We start from the raw sequence: 19,365 nt of genomic DNA on the forward strand, positions 1-19,365 counted from the left end.
TGTGTTGGCTTGTGGTCATAGGCGGCAGGTTATATACATGTGTGGTGCTCGGGCTCCAGGAATATTCAGGGCTGGGGGCCCTGCTCCAGCAATATTTGGAGCTGAGTCTCTGCCCCTGCCTGCCACCCCTCCCCTTGCTGCGCTGCGTCCCTGCCTGAGAAAAACCAGCGTGCGCCTGTCCCCTGCCTGCTCCTGCTGCTGGAGTAGAGCGATTCTGGGCAGAACTGCTGTCTGCTTCCACCGGGGTCCTAGTGCCTGCCCATCACTAATGGCAAGGCAGGCTGCCCTGAGCCCCAACCCTCTGCACCCTGATCCTCTGCCTCAGTCCTGAGCCCCCCCCACAGCATGAATCCCTCATCCTCAGCCCCGCACTCCCTCCTACCCCCAAACTCCTTCCCAGAGCCTGCACTTCTCACCCCTTCCTACAACCCCACCCCTTGCCCCATCCTGGAGCCTGCACCCAGCACCCAAACTCCATCCCAAAGCCTGCACCCTAATCTCCAGCCCAGGATCAGCACCTCAGACCTCCCCCCCAAACCCCTTCCCAGAGCCTTGGGCAGGTGGGGGTGGATTTTGGGGGGCAGAGTTGGGGGGTGTGTTCTGGGCACCACCAAAATTTCTACAAACTTGCCATCCATGCTTGTGGTAAAGCCCCAGAGCTCAACTTCCCTGCCTCCAGCTGTGTAAGAGTGAATCTTTCCCCTCCTGCTGGGTGACTCACACCTCCTAGAGCCAGGTCTTTGGCTGCGATGGCCAAAATGGGTTAGGGCTCTAGAACTTGCTACCCTGATAGTTGGGATTCTTGCTGCTGCACCTGATGCTCACAAGCTTGACCCTTGTGTTTCCTACCACACTTTTCCTCTGGCCCACATGGCGCTTGAAGAAAGGAGTGCCAGCGCTGGGATTAATAGTCAGGGCTTGGCAGGAGGGAGGAAGAGTCCCAGCCTGGAGCCCCACACACCTTCCCTCCTCCGGGCACCTAGAGCAGAGGCAGCCCAGCTCTGTCCGCTGGATATCTCAGCAGAGTAGGTGAGTTCATGTAAATACAGTCTGGTCCCAAAGCCTCCTCCCAACCCTGGTCATCAGTAGCTGCCAGGGGAGAGCTCATTCACACCTCGCTTACAAATCATCATTTGAAATTCTAAGGTTGGCCAACACTGCCGAAGCCAATGCACCAACATTGTCAGCAAACACAACAGCTGGGTGAGGAAACCCGGCTTTGTCCAGACTTTCCAAATCTATTTTACTTTCTCAGGTACAAGTAGTTTTCATACGTTGTATCTGCTTTTAAAGTGTGTGTTAACGTTTCAATTTCCATTCAAATTTGCAACCAATGACAACATTGGCAGCGCTGCATGTAACTACCTGACCACTGCGGGAGAGGGTGTTGGGGAAATTCGGGGAAGGGGGTGCACAGCCCCCTGATTGGGGGGGTGTATAGGGAATGCCCAGTTTCACTGAATTGAGTCTCCTACTGCAGCACCTCAGTAGGTTACATCAGAGAGGAGCTGCAGCGTCTAGGCAGTGGGATGCCTGTGCCTTTAAGAGCCCAGCCCTGGGAAGCCCATGCTGAGAGGTGCTGCCTGTGAGAGAGGAAATAAAAAAGCCCTCTGCTCCCCCCACCCATGTTTGCAAACACTGGAGTCTCAGCCCACCGGGATAACTGTTACCCCTCTGCCCCTGCCTGTGCCAGGGTTTAACCCTCTGGCAGCACCTCCCTCTGGGCTTAACTCCGGCTCCTCCCTCCCTCCCTGACTTTGCCCTTCAGTCCCTCCCCTAACTCTGCCTCCAGCTGCTTGACCCCCCGACCAGTCAATTTCCACCCCCTGCTCAGACCCTGGCCACCCCCTCCTCTGATTTGCCCCCCTTTGCCCCTTTTTAATCCCTGTAAAAAGTAGGGGGTGCTGGGTCCCATTCTCTGGAGGGAGGGCAGGGCACCTGGCCCCTGCCTGCCCATTGCTCAAAGTGTCCCATGATCTTGTGGATGTTTGCTGAGTGCTGCAGGGTCACCCGAAGGGGGAGAGAGACGCGGTTAGGAGGTGATTCAGCCAAGGGTGCCTCACCCAACACTGAGATGCAGCCACCTCTGGGGTGAGTTACACAAGTCAGCAAATGAATATGGAACAAGAAACACATTGAAAGGACCGAGGCAGCTGCAGGAGGTGGAGAAAACCAGAAAAAGCAATATCCCTGGATCCCAACCCTGCCCCTCCCCCACTATACCCCCTAATCTCCACTCCCCTCTCACATTTGAGGGGAGAACCCAGGAGTCCTGGTCCCCAGCCTTGCCCACCCCCATATTTTGATATGGCTCCATCCAACAGCTGCCCCCGCAATTGCAGGGCATTGCCATGGGGCACACCGGGGCCTGCCTCTTTGCACAGGATGGGCAATGCCAGTGCCCCAGGATGGGGAGAGACCATGCTAAGGGAGAAGCAGGCAGCAGACAGCTCCCATGACAGAGAAAGAAATGCTAGGGGGTGCTGTGCTGCAAGGAGTGAAGGGGGTTGGCAGGAAATGGGAGGATCTTCTCTCACAGCAGATGCGTCTGTCTCCCTCCCAATTCCTCCCCAGCCCTACCCCATCCCAGGCAAATCCCAGCCCAGCTACCAGGGTTAAATTTGGCCTGGATTCCCCAGCTGCTGAGGGTGGGGTATGGGGCTGGGAAGCATGAGCCTCTACTCCCCCTTCCCCAGACACAGTTGCATGGGCACAGACCAAAGGAGCCTGCAGCACTGCTGCCTAGAGGAAACTGAGGCACCAGCCAGTGACAGACACATCATGGCTCTCCTCATCCTCATACTCTTTTCCATATACAACCTGGCCAGGGGAACGGGGGTAAACTCAGGGCAGTTGCATAGTTAACCTGTGGAACTCCTTGCAAGAGCATGTTGTGAAAGCCAAGACTATAACAGGGTTCAAAAAAGAACTAGATAAGATTATGGTGGATAGATCCATCAAGGACTATTAGCCAGGGTGGGCAGGGATGCTGCCTGTAGCCTCTGTTTGCCAGAAGCTGGGAATGGGCAATAGGGGATGGATCACTTGATGATTCCCTGCTCTGTTCATTCCCTCTGGGGCACCTGGCACTGGCCACTGTCAGCAGACAGGAGGATACTGGGCTAGGTGGACTTTGCGTCTGAACCAGTCTGGCCGCACTTATGTCTCCCTTGGCGCAGCAGTGACACCCAGTGGGCAGTCAGAGTAATGCACAGAAGGTGTTTTCCTTGGCGCAGCAGTGACACCCAGTGGCCAATCAGGGTAACACACAGAGCATGTTTCCCTTGGAGCAGCAGTGACACCTCGTGGTCATTCAGGGTAATGCACAGAAAGTGTTTCTATTGATAGAGCAATGACACCCAGCGGTCAGGTGGTGTAATGCACAGCGTGTGTCTACCCTCTACAAGCAGTGACACCCACGGACCAGTCACAGTAAGGCACAGAGTGTGTTTCCCACCAATCTGGGTAAGGCACAGAGCATGTTTCCCATGGAGCAGCAGTGACACCCAGTGACCAGCAGGGGTGGCATCAGACTCTTCTCCTTTAGTGGGGGACTGAGATGGGCTAGACAAAAAAAACTGGGGGGCTGTGCCCCCATCACCTGGCCCCACCCTTCATAGGGGCCATGCCTCTGTTCCTTCTCAGTTAAAGGCCAGGCTCATCTCCTACCCCCCCGGCTAGGGTTTACAGCAATACAAACTTTATTACAATAAAATAGTAAACAGGGTTTACTTTAAATATTCTAAATCTGTCCAAATTTCAGTACTGAATCCAAAGTTTTCTTAAAGATCCCATCAGTAACCAAAACCTAAATAAAAAATTAAAACCAAAAACAAGGCTTAATTTAAAACCCAAACATTAAAAAAAACTTTGTTTGTAAAAATAAAAACTAACAAATGCTGTAAATTAATAATTTCAACATTTTATCAAAAAAGTGTGTTACAGCAGAATGATAAAATAACATCAAATAAATAAGCATGACCACTAAAACCTCCTATAAAGGAATTGAATCCTTGAATACTGGAAATCTGTATAAGATATGCAGAACTATGTCAAAACTGGTGTTGCAGGTCAGCCATTCGAATCCACCAAATATCAATTAAAAGTTCCATTCCAACTAAAAAAACCGAAACAACCCAATAGACCCAAATGGTCACAGCCTGAAACAAACCTACACAGAAGGAAAATTAAACCTGTACCAACATTGGAACAAACGATGTAAATTTCTAATTCTAACTTCTTGTTTCTCCCAGGAGGAAGGTGTTTTCCACCCCAGTAACCAGGCTGTCACTGCAGCTTTCCTTTCACTAAATAAGATTTTTACCAAATATAAATTGCCCTCCAATTTCTCTAAGAGAAATTGAAATTGTATCTTTGCACTAATATCCCAAATGTGCAAGTCCATCCCCTCAGAGCAGCCCCACACCCTGAGGCCAGGGGAGAATCCCAACTGGTTTGTGCATTTGTAACCCTGGGCCTGAAGCTGGTGAGAGAAAGGGAAGTGAGCCATCTTGGAGCTTTCCGATACCATCTGCGGGGAGCACAGGGATTTGACTGAGTGACATCCTGGCTAATTTTGACCTTGTTCTCTGCCAGCAGGCTCCGCTGGAGAGCTCGGGAGTGACTTGACCATGGCAGCACCCTATTTACATATTAAAAGCTGGCATTTTGGGGCCAATGGGGTGAAATGTGAGTACTTTTGGGGTTGGGACCTACATGAGAAGGGATGTGGACAAATTGGAGAGAGTCTAGAAGAGGGCAATAAAAATGATTAGCGGACTGAGACACATGACTTACGAGAACCTACAGGCCATATCCTGTATGTTAAGCTAAGGCAAAGTTAGCATATCTATATTGTGACCTTTTACTCAGAGAGGAAAATCGACCTTTATCATGTTACTTAAATAGATAAGTACCCATGCCTGTCCAAGACCTTTACCTAGACCAATCGACAATGGAGAATGGCATAGGGTTTTTTTCAGTGCTGTACCCACAGATTTAACAGGTACACTACAAGGTAACTTATGTGCATATGTACATGTCATCAGCAAGCACAAACATACTAGCCTATGAAGTAAACGTACCCGAATGTTTTGTGGGTGAGGAATGAAATTTGGGCATAGGAGGAAGGATTTCCGGCCCTTGTGCCCTATGAAAGAGGTAACCCACCTCGCTAGAGCACTTTGCTCTGTCATTCTGACCTACTTCCTCCACTCTCTCTCTATGTACTATCAGCAGGCTGTACTTGTTCTTAAACTTTAAGTTTCAAGGGAACTAGGCTAAGTTCAGTTTCCCTAAGTTGTTATTCTTTGTTTAGTAGGTTTTTATTTTAAGTTTAACATATTCCAGTAAACCCTAAGTAACACTAGCTTTTTTTAAGCACTGCATCTTTCACTTAAGAATTGAGAAACCTGAACTGCAAGGCTGGTCCTGTGTCTCTTACCACCAGGTTATCAAGGAACGCTGTGAGTATATTAACCAAAATTTTGTTGCATATAATGCCATATGTATCTTTTGAATAGCAGTAATGCAAATGTAACTTTGTAAGTCAATTAAATTAAATAACATGTAAGCTAATCAATTAAATTTTCATCAAATTATCCAAATTAATATTATTAGTACACCCTACATCAGGCTACATGGGACAGAGAGTTGGAGTGCAGAGGGATGAAGGCACTGGCTCTAGGGGTGCAAACTCTGGGGTGGGGTTAGAATGAGACATTCAGAGTGCAGTAGAGGACTCAGGGTTAGGATAGAGAATTGGGCTGTGAATGCTCTGGAATGAGGCCAAGAAAAAGAAAACTGAGATGCAAGAAAGAAATCAAGCTAGAGCAAAAACCAGAGAAGAAATGTGCAATTTGAGCTGCAGAGAAAAAAAAAAAACCTCTCCCTGTCCCCTCTCACCAAAGCATCTAAGAACCAGATGAGAGACATCTCTCCCCCACTGCAACAACAATTCCAGTTGACCTGGACTGAGAAAGGAAATTTTCTCCTTTGCAGCACTAACAGACCTGGACTGAATCATCAACACCTCATCCCCTGCCTTCCGCCTGCCTCCAATCTGGTGTTCCTGGCGTGGGACACGGGAGGGGCTCCTCTCTTCTCCATTTGGGACATGGCGGGATGAGAGAAGTGACAGGGCTTTATGGGAAATAATTATTTGCCTGATTCATGTGCAAGTCCTAGTCCTTGTTAATCCAAACAAATGGTTTATCCTGCATGCTGATGCCAGTTTGGAGGGTCTGGGAGCAGTCCCGTACCAGGAAGTGGAAGGAAATGTAAATCTGTAGGCATTGCCAGCTGAGGACTGTCTGATAGCGAAACTCGCTATCCCATCCACCAGCAGCAGTTCTTGGTCTTGAAATGGGCCATCACTGAGAAATTTCGAGACTACTTGTGTGGTGCTCAGTTTCAGGTGTGGACAGAGAACAATCCACTGACTTATGTGTTAACAAGGACTAAGCTGGATGCTACAAGGCAGAGATGGGTGGCTACTTTTGCTAGCCATAACTTTGCATTCAATTCCAATGAGTTGGTATAATAGGGAATGTGATTTATCAGGACCACCAATTCTTGGCTAGGGGAGAATGTCAGCAGGGTCACTATGAACTCTACCCTGTCATCTGTTGGTGATCTGTTGTAAAGGCCTTTTGAGGCTGATGTCATTTGCATGGTTCCACCCACCCCGGATTGCATGATGGAAGTGCTTGTCCAAAGGGTCATTTCGGCTGCTGTGGGATTCCCAGTCTCTTTCTTATTAGGACAAGGGTAATAAAGTGCAGTTATTCCAGTGATATGAATCAAAGACAGTAGAACGGAACTTAGCAGTTCATGATTTCGGGACTCACTCGAACCTACATAAAACTCGTTAGGCAAGGGACATGGGTTCCAAAGGATAGTGAAATAAGAGAGATTGAAAAAGAATGTTTGCATTTAGTGTAATGGATTTTTTATGTTCTTTGAATCTCTTTGGTTTAAAAAGAAAGTTTTTTATAGTTTGAATACATATTTGGTTCTATGCCACAGATATAAAATCATTACTAATTAAATGCAATTTTTAGAGAGGCAAAAGTTCCTGAGTTTTGAGCTTATTTCTACACTGAAAGTAGTAAACAACCCTATGGGGGGGACAAACGTTGCTTACCACTCAGAGAGCAAGAAAATTTAGCAGATTGGACTCTGCGAGATCAGCTGTGGGACACAGCTTTTGTGACACACGAACGATCTCTGAAACCAGATTCTTAGTCACAGGTCAGCAGGTGGCAAAGATTGTGGCAAAGATTCAAAAACACTGAACGTTCAAACTCACCAAACGCGGGTCAATCCATCCTCATCCTCGTATCCGCTCGTTATACTCCACACCTGAACTTAGCCCTCACATGGACAACACACCCTCCCAACTCAGTGTCTGTACGTTAACCTTTTACCCCCAGTCGGGGCTATTGCAGATTAGGTATTCCTTATGCCACCCGATCTTAAACCGAACTTCACACCCCCTGGGTAATCTGTACATTGTTCCCTGATCACCAGAAACTTCTGCGCCTAAACGCTGTACCGTACACTTCTTTTTTTTTTCAACGTCATCTTAATAAAATGTTGACATTTGTTCGAGATCCCGGCTCCTGCTCCTTTGCAAGGCGTGTGCGTTTGCTCCGGGTTTTAGTCTGCTAAGACAGCAAGGAGGGCCGATTGAGCCAGAGGCACTTGCCTGCTGCAGACACGGATCCAAGGCTGAACCTCGTCCCCCACGAGCTGAAGGCTTAACTGAAAACAGTTTAAGAAGTGCTCCCGTCTCCGGCACTCAGCTACCCAGCTCCCAGTGGGGTCCAAACCCCAAAGAGATCCCTTTTACCCTGTAGACGCTGTAAAATCCTGTGACCAGGGCAGCTGCCTCGCAGCCTGCGCATCTGCCTGCCGGCACGCGAGCTTGTAAGGCACTACTCCGGATAGTGCCGGCTGGGTGACAGGGCTGGGAGGAGCCAGCAGAATGGCACAGCGGAAGCGTGCTGGTTCCATAACCCAGAGGTCAATGGATCAAAACCATCCTCTGCTGCATGTGCGTTTGTTTCTTTTCCCTCTGGGCCTTCCAGCGAGGTGGTGACCAGCAGAGCAGCAAGAGGTGGCTGAGGCGGCCGCCTGCCAGGGAACTCCCTGGCACCTCTGGCTGCCTGGGCTGAAGGCAAGAGGGAGGTCCGGGCGTGGCCAGGGCCTCCTGTCCCAGAATGAGGCTGCAGTGCTTCCTGGTCCCCTTTTCCCACCCACCCCAGTGGGCTGCGGGAGAACACGAGGCAGGCTCTCGGAGCTCTAGGCAGCACTGTGTGGCTGTCAGGGAAAAGAGCCGAGGCTCCCGACTCGACCTGCCATTGACTCGCGTGGCTCTGTGCGCCTTCAGCCGGGGCGGGCCAGGCTGCGGACGTGACTCAGGCTTGGGCAGCATGACTGCTCTTTCCTGACGAGGCATGAGGCAGGCCAAGAGCTTTGCACAGCCTACAGGGAAGTGGGAGGGAGGCGTCTTTCAGCCGGCGTGTCTCGTCCGCTTCTCCCTTGCCACTTGGGCAGAGGCGGGAAGGGAGCAAAATGTTCCCGACTGAAAGTTTTTGTGCTCGGCCTTGAGGATTAAGCCTGAGCCTCCGGCACGGCTGCTGGGAGATGGGTTTCTGAATGGCATCCAGCCTGGTCTTTGGGCCACCAGCTGAAAGCACTGAGGCCAAGAGGCAGCAAAATGGGACTTCTGAGGCTCCACGCAGGCCTCAGGGAAGCAGCACAGGCTTATCACCATCCCCGGGTGGGCTCGAACCACCATCCTTTCAGTTAGCAGCCAAACACACTGACCCACTGCACCACAGAAATACATGTCTGCTACTAAGGCTGCTGCCTAGCAGCCTGCGCATCTACCTGCCAGCGCTAGAGTTCACAAGGCAAGTGTGGGTGCTGGAGGCTGTAGGTAAAGAGCCAGCAGAGTGACACAGCAGAAGCATGCTGGGTTCATAACCCAAAGGTCAATGACTCAAAACTGTCTTCTGCTAGGCACGTGCTTGTTTCTTTTTGCTCGGGGCCTTCAAGGGAGGAGGCAACCAGCAGAGCACTGAGAGCCTAGGCCATGAGGCAAGTGGTGGCTGAGGTGTCGGCTTGCCAGGGAGCCCGGCACCTTGGGCTGCCTGGGCTGAAGGATTTTTTTAATTTCTCAAGAAACCTTTGTGGTTTTCAATGGAAATCTAAACCCAAAGCTAAAACGTTGAGGATTTTTTTTTTCATTTCATTTTACTATCCATCCCTTTTCTTTTCCTAAACTCGGGTCTACAGAGTGTCAGTCCTACTGAGCCTCAGGCCATGGTCTCCAAGGTTTTGGAAATGTACTGACCTGTCCTGGACATGGTCCCTGCCAGCTCATGTGACGCTGGCTTTGCTGAGCCTGCTGCTGGGGAAGAGGGAAACTTTGTCTCTCAGCTGGACATTCCCTTCAGGTGCCCAGTCTTCAGTGTGGCTCGAATGTCCATGGATCAGGGTTCACTGACGCAAGAGATGGCTTTAAAAAATATGAATATTTTCACAAGCACACTGACTTTCTCAATTTTTTATTTCTTGGTAACATTTCATGGACCTATTGGAGTTGAACCGGTAAAAAGATACAGGAAATCAGGGTGTCACCAAAAGGATATAATATAAAGTTTGCAGTTAAAGGTACAGAAAGGAGCTGAAAATGCAGCTGCAGACTTTAAGACTGTTTCTTTAAGCAAGAGGGGGCAGTCAATGTGACCCCAGAAACCTTGGGATTCATAATGTGATAGGGCAGAGAGGAACTTTGTCTGTTTGCAGTGTCTTTCAGCCTATGTTTGGGACTGTGAGAGATCTGCTAAGAATGGGACTACAATCCCCACCATTTCCTTCCCCGCTGCACTTCCCTTTCCTCTGGCCAGGTCAGGGGAACGGTCCTGAAGCAGGAAAGGGCAGGGCTGCTGTGGGAATCGGTGGCCGCATGGCAGGCGAGGAGCTGCAGAGAGCTGGATGCGGAGGGCAATCCCCAGGAACGGATGCAGAGCCACATGTGGAACAGGCTGTGACTCCCAGAGCTTACAGCTGGCTGCAGGTCTGGGTGGGGTTCTGGGGGAGCAGCAGCGGCTGGGCAGGGAGCCAGTACAGAGCAGTTCCAATGAGAGACACGAAGTGAACCTGGCCTGGAAACCTGCAGGCTCCAATTTGCTTGGCTAGAGATTGGAGTGGAGAGGTCACCCCAGGCTTTAGGCCTGAAGTAGGGTTACCAACTTTCCGCACAAAACCAAACAGCCTAACCCCGCCCCTTCCCCAAGGCCCCGCCTCTTCCCCGAGGCCCCGCCCCTGATTCACTACATTCCCCCTCCCTCGGTGGCTTGCTCTTCCTCACCCTCACTCACTGTCACTGGGCTGGGCAGAGGTTGGGGTGCGGGAGGGGGTGAGGGTCCTAATGTGGGGTGAGGTCCAGAAATGAGGGGTTCAGGGTATGGGAAGGGGCTCCGGGCTGGGCAGGGGGTTGGGGTGCGGTAGGGGGTGGGGGTTCTAATGTGGGGTGAAGTCCAGAAATGAGGGGTTCAGAGTATGGGAAGGGGCTTCGGGCTGGGACGGGGGGTGGAGATGCAGGAGGGGATGAAGGTTCTAATATGGGGTGAGGGCCAGAAATGAGGGGTTCAGGGTATGGGAAGGGGCTCTGGGCTGGGCAGGGGGTTGGTATGCGGTAGGGGGTGGGGGTTCTAATGTGGGGTGAAGTCCAGAAATGAGGGGTTCAGAGTATGGGAAGGGGCTTCGGGCTGGGACGGGGGGTGGAGATGCGGGAGGGAATGAAGGTTCTAATATGGGGTGAGGGCCAGAAATGAGGGGTTCAGGGTATGGGAAAGGGCTCTGGGCTGGGCAGGGGGTTGGGGTGTAGGAGGGGGGCAAGGGCCAGGAGTGAGGGGTTCAGGGTATGGGAAGGGGCTCCAGGCTGGGCAGGAAGTTGGGATGCGGGAGGGGGTGAAGGCTGTAAAGGGGGGTGAAGAGCAGGAATGAGGGGTTCAGGGTATGGGAAGGGGCACTGGGCTGCAACGGGGGGTGGGGTGTGGGACTGGCTGAGGGCTGTAAAGGGGCGTGAAGGGCAGGAATGAGGGGTTCAGGGTACAGGAAGGGGCTCCAGGCTGGGTAGGAGGTTGGGGTGCAGGAGGGGGTGAGGGCTCCGGCTGAGGGTGTATGTAACCTTCCCCTTTCCCTAGCCATGTGTCTGAGCCACCAGGGCCAGCACGTACAAGGCCTCGCTGCTGAAGCACTGACAGTGTCCAGTGACGCTACACCTGGCCCTCTACTGACAGCTCAGGGGTTTGGCGTCCTCTGGCACTGAGACTCCACAATAATTACAGGGTTATTTCTAATGGGTTAAAGCAGAAATTGTGCTGAGATTAACACGTCTCTCGCGGGTCTGGGGGTTTTACAGCACGAACTGGCTCTGCGTGTGGGTACAGTGCATGTGTTTGAGTGATACCAACATGGCTGAAACACACAACTCCCCATCCTGGGGGTTTCCATCCCCCCTGATTCCTTCCACGGAGGGTGCTGACCCGGCTCCTCTACGGCCAGATGCCCTGATGGACAGCGGTTGGGGATGTTGGGAGAGGTTCTGTTTTCTGTGGCTAGTGACAGCCCCAAAGTGACTCCCACCAGCCCCCATTGCCTTGTGCTGCAGCTGCCAGTCTCTGAATCCTGGCCTGGGATTCGATTGGAACAAGGCCCCTGGGAGCTGGAGAGACCACGGGTCAGACACTGCAACATTGTAGCCAGAACATCCTTGTCTAGATTTTAAGGCCAGTCAAGACAACTAAATAATCCTGTCTAACCCCCATGCATGTGACAGGCCACAAAGTCACCCCTGCACAGAGCCCAACCACTGGGATTAAACCAAAATATTCCAGCCCTTAGGAGAATATCCCGTTGTGTGCCACAGACGGAGCATAGGAGAGGCAGAGGGGTACCAATACTGGAGGCCCCTGCACTGGAGTGGATTTGGTGAGAGGTACCCAGCTGATCTGGGCAAGTGACTTGTGCCCCATGCCACAGAGGATGACAAAAACTCCAACATCCCTGCCAGTGTGAGCTGGGGGAAATTCCTTCCTGACCCCAGCAACGGAGATCAGGGAGACCCTGAGCATGAGAGCAAGGCCACCAGCCAAGCACCGGAGAGAAATGGTTTTCTATCTCACCCGAGAGCACTTTCTTCAGCCTCGCCCCGCCCCCTCCTGCCACTCCCATGTGGGGTGGAGAATCCATCATTGCCCTGGGTACTTTGTTCCAGTGTTTAATCACCCGATTGCAAATGTGTCCCTTATTTCTCATTTCAGTTTCTCTGCCATTAACTTCCAGCCACTGGTTCTTGTTCTGCCTTTTGCTGCTGGGTTAAAGAGCCCTTCAGTACCCAGGATTTTCTCTTTGGGAGGGGATTTACGCACTGTCATCAAGTGACCTCTTGGTCTTCTCTGTGATAAACTGAGCAGACTGAGTTCTTGTCTCGCACTGGAAGGCAACTTTTCAGCACTTTTTTTTCTCTTCTCTGCCCCCCATCCAATTTTTCATTCTTCATCTTAAAATGTGGCCAAGATGACAGTGTGCAAGAGTCCAGTGTTGGTCTGACCAATGTTGTACACAGAGATAACACTAGTGCCCGATATCTAGTCACTGTTCTCCTGTCTGTTCATCCAAGGACGACCACAGCATCGCACGGGCATTTCATGCTGAGTTGTTTGTTCATTATGACACCTAAACCCTTCTCCGAGTCACAGCAGTCTGGCCTTGCTCGTTAGTAAAGCTCAGTGTGTTTGAATGGCCACAGCTTCCCAAGTGTTCTGTAACATGCACAAGGGATTCCCCTCCTCAGTCACCTTCACCTGCTGCTGGTCTCTTTTCTCTTTCTTCTCCAGGATCTGCATGTGTCATTGTGGGGAGAGTTCTCCTCCTCTCTTTGCCTGGGAGCGATGTGACCCCTCGGATGGACTGACCAAACCCAGGATTCCTTCAGCCTGAAAGCAGAGGGGAGCCTTCACCCGCTCCCTCTTTAAGGCTCCAGTCCCGGGTCCTAAATTCCCTGACAAAGCACAAAAATCCACCCTGAGCCCAACTCCTCTCTCGATGGTGATTTTCTTTCTCCCACAAATCTGTCTTGAGGACACAGCCCTGGGAACAGGTGAACACAACCCCTGAGATTTCCCTTCGCAGCCTGCAAGGGGCAAACGCCCTATTAAACAGCTCGGGAATGTCGTCTTTTTCTTTTCTCCTTTCAAAAGTAACTTCTTGTATTTCTAGTCTCTTTATATGACCCCCCGATTTGCCACTTCCAGTTCTCTGCTGTACACGCCAGCACTGGATCGAGTGAGGTGCCTGGACCCATCCTGTACTGGGTACATGGGGGTCTTGCAGGATCAGACCCTAAAATCGCTTTAGAGGGAAATTCTAACCCCACCCAACCCCGACCTGTTCCTGGGAGGTGTCGGTATTGACCCAGGCCGCCGAGCACCAGGGAATGAAGAGACCAATTTTATCAGTAAGTCAGACCCCCCGGCTGCCCACTGCCTGGATCACCTCCCCCCAGGTGACGCGAGCCACCCTCCAGAGCCATTGCTGGGCCCCGGGGGCAGCCACACAAGCCATGGGGATGGGCAGCTCCCAGGAATCTCGGCAATGAATCTCCAGGCCGGAGGGTTTCCCCTAGTGCCTGATCCACCCTCAGGGTCCAGCAAGCCAGCAGCTTCCACCCAAGGCTAGAGCGCTAACAGCAGCAGCGTGGCTGGGGGGCTCGGCCGGTGACTGGGGCCAGTCACCTGAGCATGAACCCAGCCAACCCCAGGAGATGGACCCGGGTCACCAGCCCAACCCACCACGCAGCTGCTGCCGCTACCCCATTACTGCGCGAGCTCCCATGGACCACGCTGGGGAGATCCCCCAGCTGCAGGGTAGATGCCCTTGAGCGCGTGGCAGGGCACAGCTCCTGGCTGCCCTGCCCTGCTGAGTTCTCTACTAGGCTGGATGGATCCAGGGCCAAGGGTGCTGGGTGACAGGGGGGCATTGGCTCTGGGCTGGGACTGTCACGTCCCCCCCCGCCCATCCAAGAGGATCACAGCAAACGAAACCAGCTCAGCCTGCAGGGGAAGAGTTCAGTCCAGGGCCTGGTGCATTCTGGGAGCAGGGACAGTGCAGAGAAAGGGCAGATACAGGGCACCTCTGAACACTGCACAGAACTTCCGGTCCTGCCTGACCCACAGCCCCTGTTATCCCAGCCCTGGGCTCCCCTCTCACTGCTCTGCCAGTGCCCTTCACTCCCGATCCACAGACCTCCCCCGCTGTATCTGTGACTTCTGCTACTGAACCACCAATGCGCTGACTCCTCCTGTGAGACATTTCTCTGCACAATACTGCTGCTATTCCAGCTACTGACTCCAGGAAACATTTTCCTTAGCCTGGTTCCGTGTGTCACTGGTTTCTATAGCAAAGATCAGTCCCTGGCCCTGTGGTCCAGACATCCTCATTCACATCAAGCTTCAAGTTGAGAATCATTTCCCATTCCCGCTCTGTGGGAGGGGAGACTTTTAAACACGCTCTCTGTGCGACTGCACATGGCTAAGCAAAGAGAACAAACCCAAAATCCCCCCTGTGCTTTGGGAACCAGGTTTGCTGTGGGAATTATGTAGTTCAGATGACTTCACACCTGAGCATTGTGATTCTTTACCAGTTTCTCTGGCAGTGGGGCAATTTTGTGCTCACAGCGGTGATGGCTGAGTGGTTAAGGTGTTGGAGTTGAAATCCAATAGGGTTCCCCTGTGCAAGTTCGAATCCTGCTCACAGCGAGGCCTGTGTTTTAGCTAGTCTCTAACCTGGGCAATACCTCTCTACAACCCTGAGACACTCTCAATTCTCTCCCCACCCCAAGTAAATCCTGTTCTGCTCCTTTCACAGAGATCCCTGGGACACTGTGTCCCTGAGGTGTTAGGCAAACTCTCAGCACCTGACTCCTCTGCCACTCACCTGGTGCCCCATAGATCAGCCATAGCCCTGGTTCTGCTCCTCTCTCTAGGGTGTGAAAGGAGCCAAGTCAGCGACTCCATGGGTGCCTCCAGGGCTGCAGAATCAACAGAGAAAAAAAAAGGTACCCAGCAGCCACCTCTGCCCCTGCACCTCCCACCTGCTAGCAGGCCTGGCCGACAAGCTCCTCCTCTTCTCCTTCAGTGCCTCCAGCTGGCCATTGATGGGGTGTACTGGAGAAGTGAGGAGAGAAAGAAGTGGGGCAGGGTGGGGTGGGAAGAGATTTGATGGTTTGGGGGCAGGGCCTGTGGTGGAGCAGGCATTGAGCACTGCCCGGGAACTGTCAAAGTCAGCGCCTCTGAGCGCAGAAGCCTTCCCTGAGTCTAAGCTGCCAGGAACCGTGCTGCAGAGCAGGTGCCACAAGTCTGAGCCTCTCTGTCCCACACATGGCTCTGGGCACCACCAGGAATCATTTGGCTCCTGGCACACAAGGCAACATACAAGCTGAGTCCCAGGACAGCAGCTCAAACCCTGGCCCCTCCCATTAAGAGCCTGATACTCTACTAACTGAGCTAGCCAGGCTTGCTAAGAGCCTCCTCTTCTTCTCCAAGGCCACTGCCAATTCCTCCTCCTCTTCCTCCCTCCTGCACCTGAGGGTCACTAAATCTCCTCACCTAGACAGCCAGCCCATCCACTGCACCACAATCCCCCGTGCCTGAGCCTCCCTGCCAAAGTCCTGCACCTGGCTCCATAGAATTAATTCTCACTTGTCACTGGGAACTCTACTTCTTGTGCCCAGAGAGTCTTGGCCCCACACAGTAGAAGACCCGAGAAAGATAGTGTCTGCCTTTTCTAAAGAAGTGCTTGGAGGGGCTTTTTTCACGTGGCCTAATGGATAAGGTGTATGATTTTGGGTCAGAAGATTGAGGGTTCAAGTCCCTTCATGGTTGTATTGCTGCAGTTTTACCTTCGTGCTGAAAGTCCTGCTCCCTTCAGGGCTGGAACCTCTTCTTGGCCGCTCAGACCAATGCTCTGGCTTCAGCTAGAGCCCCGGGAAGGAGTTGGGAGTTGGGTGTCACAAAGGCTGAGGCATGAGCCCCAAGTCCTTCCAGTCTAGCCTTTGCCATTCCTGACTTGCCAAAGATAATGGGCAGCTGGCCAGGCTGGCGTGTAGAGCAGTTTCCCTCTTCCAAATGTGCGCCTGTCCCTGTGCTTGAGGGGGCTTGGTAAATAGCACCTTGGGAGCCTGGGTGTCTCTCTGCTTCTCGCCAGCTGGGGAAAAGCCTCTTGGGGTAAAATCTCCTGCCCCACTGCAAAAGTGAGCACCTGAGTGGGAACAGACAGAGGTCACACCAGGGGGCTGGCACTGCTTTCTTACCTTCTTTTGATGTTGGCCAGAGAGCATCAGCAGCTGCCCTACATGCTGGTCTGCGGGTCGCTTTCAGTGGGTGTTTGGTATGGCAGGAAGCATCCTGGCTGGGGGGTCTTTTTGGCTGTCTGCTGGCCATGCATAGGCATGGTTCTCCCCTCCTCTAGCCCCGCCTTCAGTTGCTCTGTGGCTTATAAACCTTCCCTTGGAGCTGTCAGCACCAGCCGCCTCTGCTCTAGGTGTCCGGAGGAGGGAAGGTGTGAGGGGCTCCAGGCTGGGATCCATCTCCCTCCTGCCAAGCCCTGACTATTAATCCCGGCCCTGGCATTCCTTTCTTCAAGCGCCATGTGGGCCAGAGGAAAAGTGTTGCAGCAAGCACAAGGGCCAAACTTGTGGGTATCAGGTGAAGCAGCAAGAATGCCAACCACCAGGTCAAACCACAGGCAGCCATAGCCACTTCTACACCCCAATCCATTGCAGCCATCTCAACCAAAGACCTGGCTCCAGTGGGTGTGAGTCACTCAGCAGGAGGGAAAAGACTCACTCCTAAACAACTGGAGACAGTGAAATTGAGCACTTTGAGCTCCAGGGGTTTACCACAAACCAACACAAGGTCCCACTGACATTTGAACTCAGATTGCAGGATTCAGAGTCCTGAGTGCTGCCCATTACACCATGGGACCAGCTTGTGCTGCCTTCTCTGGCCATCGGTGACCCTCACGGGGCTGGCTTGTGTAAGGGACTGTTGGCCCTTGACTAAAACTTAGTGGGGTTTTTGGTTGGCTAGTTCCCAGTCCCAGTAGAAGGGGGAAGGGTCAATGGGAAATCAGGCCCCTGAGACTGACGTGCCCCTGGGGCAATGGTCACCAACTGGTAAGGAACACCTGAGAATTTGTTAATGGAGAAAAATTCCCTGTGAAAGTTGGCAAAGCTGTGGAGATTTTGAAAAATTCCAGTGAATTTACACATGAAGATACAAACAGAGAGACAAACACACAGAGGAAAAGAGAAAATCACAGACTGCACAGGCCCACACAGACATAAACAAAAACCAAACCCACACAGCACACAGAGCCATATACGCAAAAGGGAAAGCCACACAAAATACAGAAAGAACAAATCCACACCCAAAAATACAGCAAAAGCCCACAACAAGAAAGCACAAAACCCACATACCAAAAGAATGCTAAGCAAAAAAACAATCTATATGCAAAAATCATACACACACACACCCAAAACTATGCCAGGCATCCACCAAAATCACACAGGACCCACATGCACATCAACATGACAGATGAAAACCACATCAACATACAGAAAGCCAGGCAGGGTTTGAGTCTCACAGCGAAGAGGGTGACCACACAGTTGGTTTGGGGAGCAAAGACGGAAGGGGAGTCGGAGGCAGCACTCTGGTCTCTGCCTGACTCCTCCTGATACAAGTGGCTGGTGGAGAGCAGAGCCTGGTAGATCTGTGGAATCTGCCCTGCTCTCTGTAAAGCAAGGGGACCTCAGTGTCTTCTGAGCTGCAATTGTATTTTCTGCAGGGCAAACTGATTGGCAGAACCATTTGCTTAAAGAAAACTAGCATTTCAAGTGAGGCTTGAACTCACAACCTCAGCATTGCTGCACTTAGCACTAGCTACTATAAGTCCACTACACGAACCCATTGCCCTTCTGAGGGCCTTACTGCCTTGATTCATGGATGAATTAGTAGTTGAGAGGGGTTGCATTAACTAAAACAAATCCATATTAATGGCTGCTGAATGGCAGCAGCAAAGGTGGGGAGCCTCCTTCTGTGTGATAGAGCTGGTTCCCACCTTCTGTTGCTGAGGGGAAGGTTGGTGCTTTGAGCCCACCTAGAGCTGGAGCGTCCCATGGGTGAGATTAACAGAACTCAAGAGGAGAGAAGGAAAGGGAGGGGAAGTCTTTTCTAGTCCTGCCTAGCTCCATTGGTCTCCTGCAGCCCTTTCGGCTCTCTGCTCCCCTGTTGGGGGGATGCAGAGACAAACCCCCATCTGGGTGAGTCACCGAGAGGCTGTGTCCCATGGAGTGTGTGTGGGAGAGGGGGAGGGTTGGATTGGGCTCAAGGGGAGAAGGTTGTGTGTGACAGTGTGTGGGGGAGGGGGAGGGTGTGTTCCTTAGGATACAGATGATGGAAAACACAGGGGCAGTGACAGTGAAGCCCCGTGTCTCAGTGTTATGACCCTGCGTGGTGCTGCCGTTCACCTTCCCCTCCTATGGTCTCATCTTTAATTGAATCCAGCATTTTTTCACCTGTCATCACCACAGAGGTGTCGCACATGCCTCAGATACAGAGACGCCAAGGACTGGAACTGATTTCAGCTGCAGGACAGCTCTGCTAGGTCTTTATACATTTGCACAGGAAAATGCTGAGTGTTTAAATTCATTACAACCATCCCCATTCAGCGAACTCCTGAACATACTGGAGATGGGTCTGGAAATCCATTTTCATTTGAAAAAGTTTTTCAAGGGAATCACGTGGATTGGAACTAGGCACCTATTATCTTGCAGGGAAACATTCACCCACTGATCTATACTCGCAACAAAGAGTGTCATGTATAACCCAGAGCAGGAACAGTTTTTAACCTAGGGGTTACTAAATTTTCTCTCTATACAAACACCACAGCTTACAAACTCCCCACCCCCGCTCTGTGTCATCAGAGCACAACAACGACTCTCCTTGGAGCACACACAGCTCCCCAGCTCCCTTCCCGTCAGTCTCCCCAGCATTGCTCCAACCCCTTAAAGCAGGGTCTCAACCTCAATTTACCTTAGGGCCAGTGCCAGTCCTCCAATCCTCACAGTGGGCCAATAATGTCACTCATACCGCCCAGAATCTTCCCCCCAAAACTCTGCCTCTCGTCTGCCTAAGGCTCTGGGAGGGAGTTTGGGTGGAGGGAGGAGGTCTAAGGTTCAGAACCTGGGTTGGGGCTGGGGATTGGGATGCAGAAGGGGTGCAGGCTCTG

At 52.0% G+C, this 19,365-nt stretch overlaps 1 non-coding gene across 1 annotated transcript; it reads left to right on the forward strand.

Moving 5' to 3' along the window:
• Positions 1-14,752: 14,752 nt before the first annotated feature.
• TRNAS-UGA (transfer RNA serine (anticodon UGA)) lies at positions 14,753-14,834 on the forward strand. Its single transcript has one exon. It is a non-coding gene; the product is annotated as a tRNA-Ser (tRNA).
• Positions 14,835-19,365: the final 4,531 nt, after the last annotated feature.

The sequence above is a fragment of the Gopherus flavomarginatus genome, chromosome 21 (assembly GCF_025201925.1).
Source record: "Gopherus flavomarginatus isolate rGopFla2 chromosome 21, rGopFla2.mat.asm, whole genome shotgun sequence".
NCBI lineage: Eukaryota > Metazoa > Chordata > Testudines > Testudinidae > Gopherus > Gopherus flavomarginatus.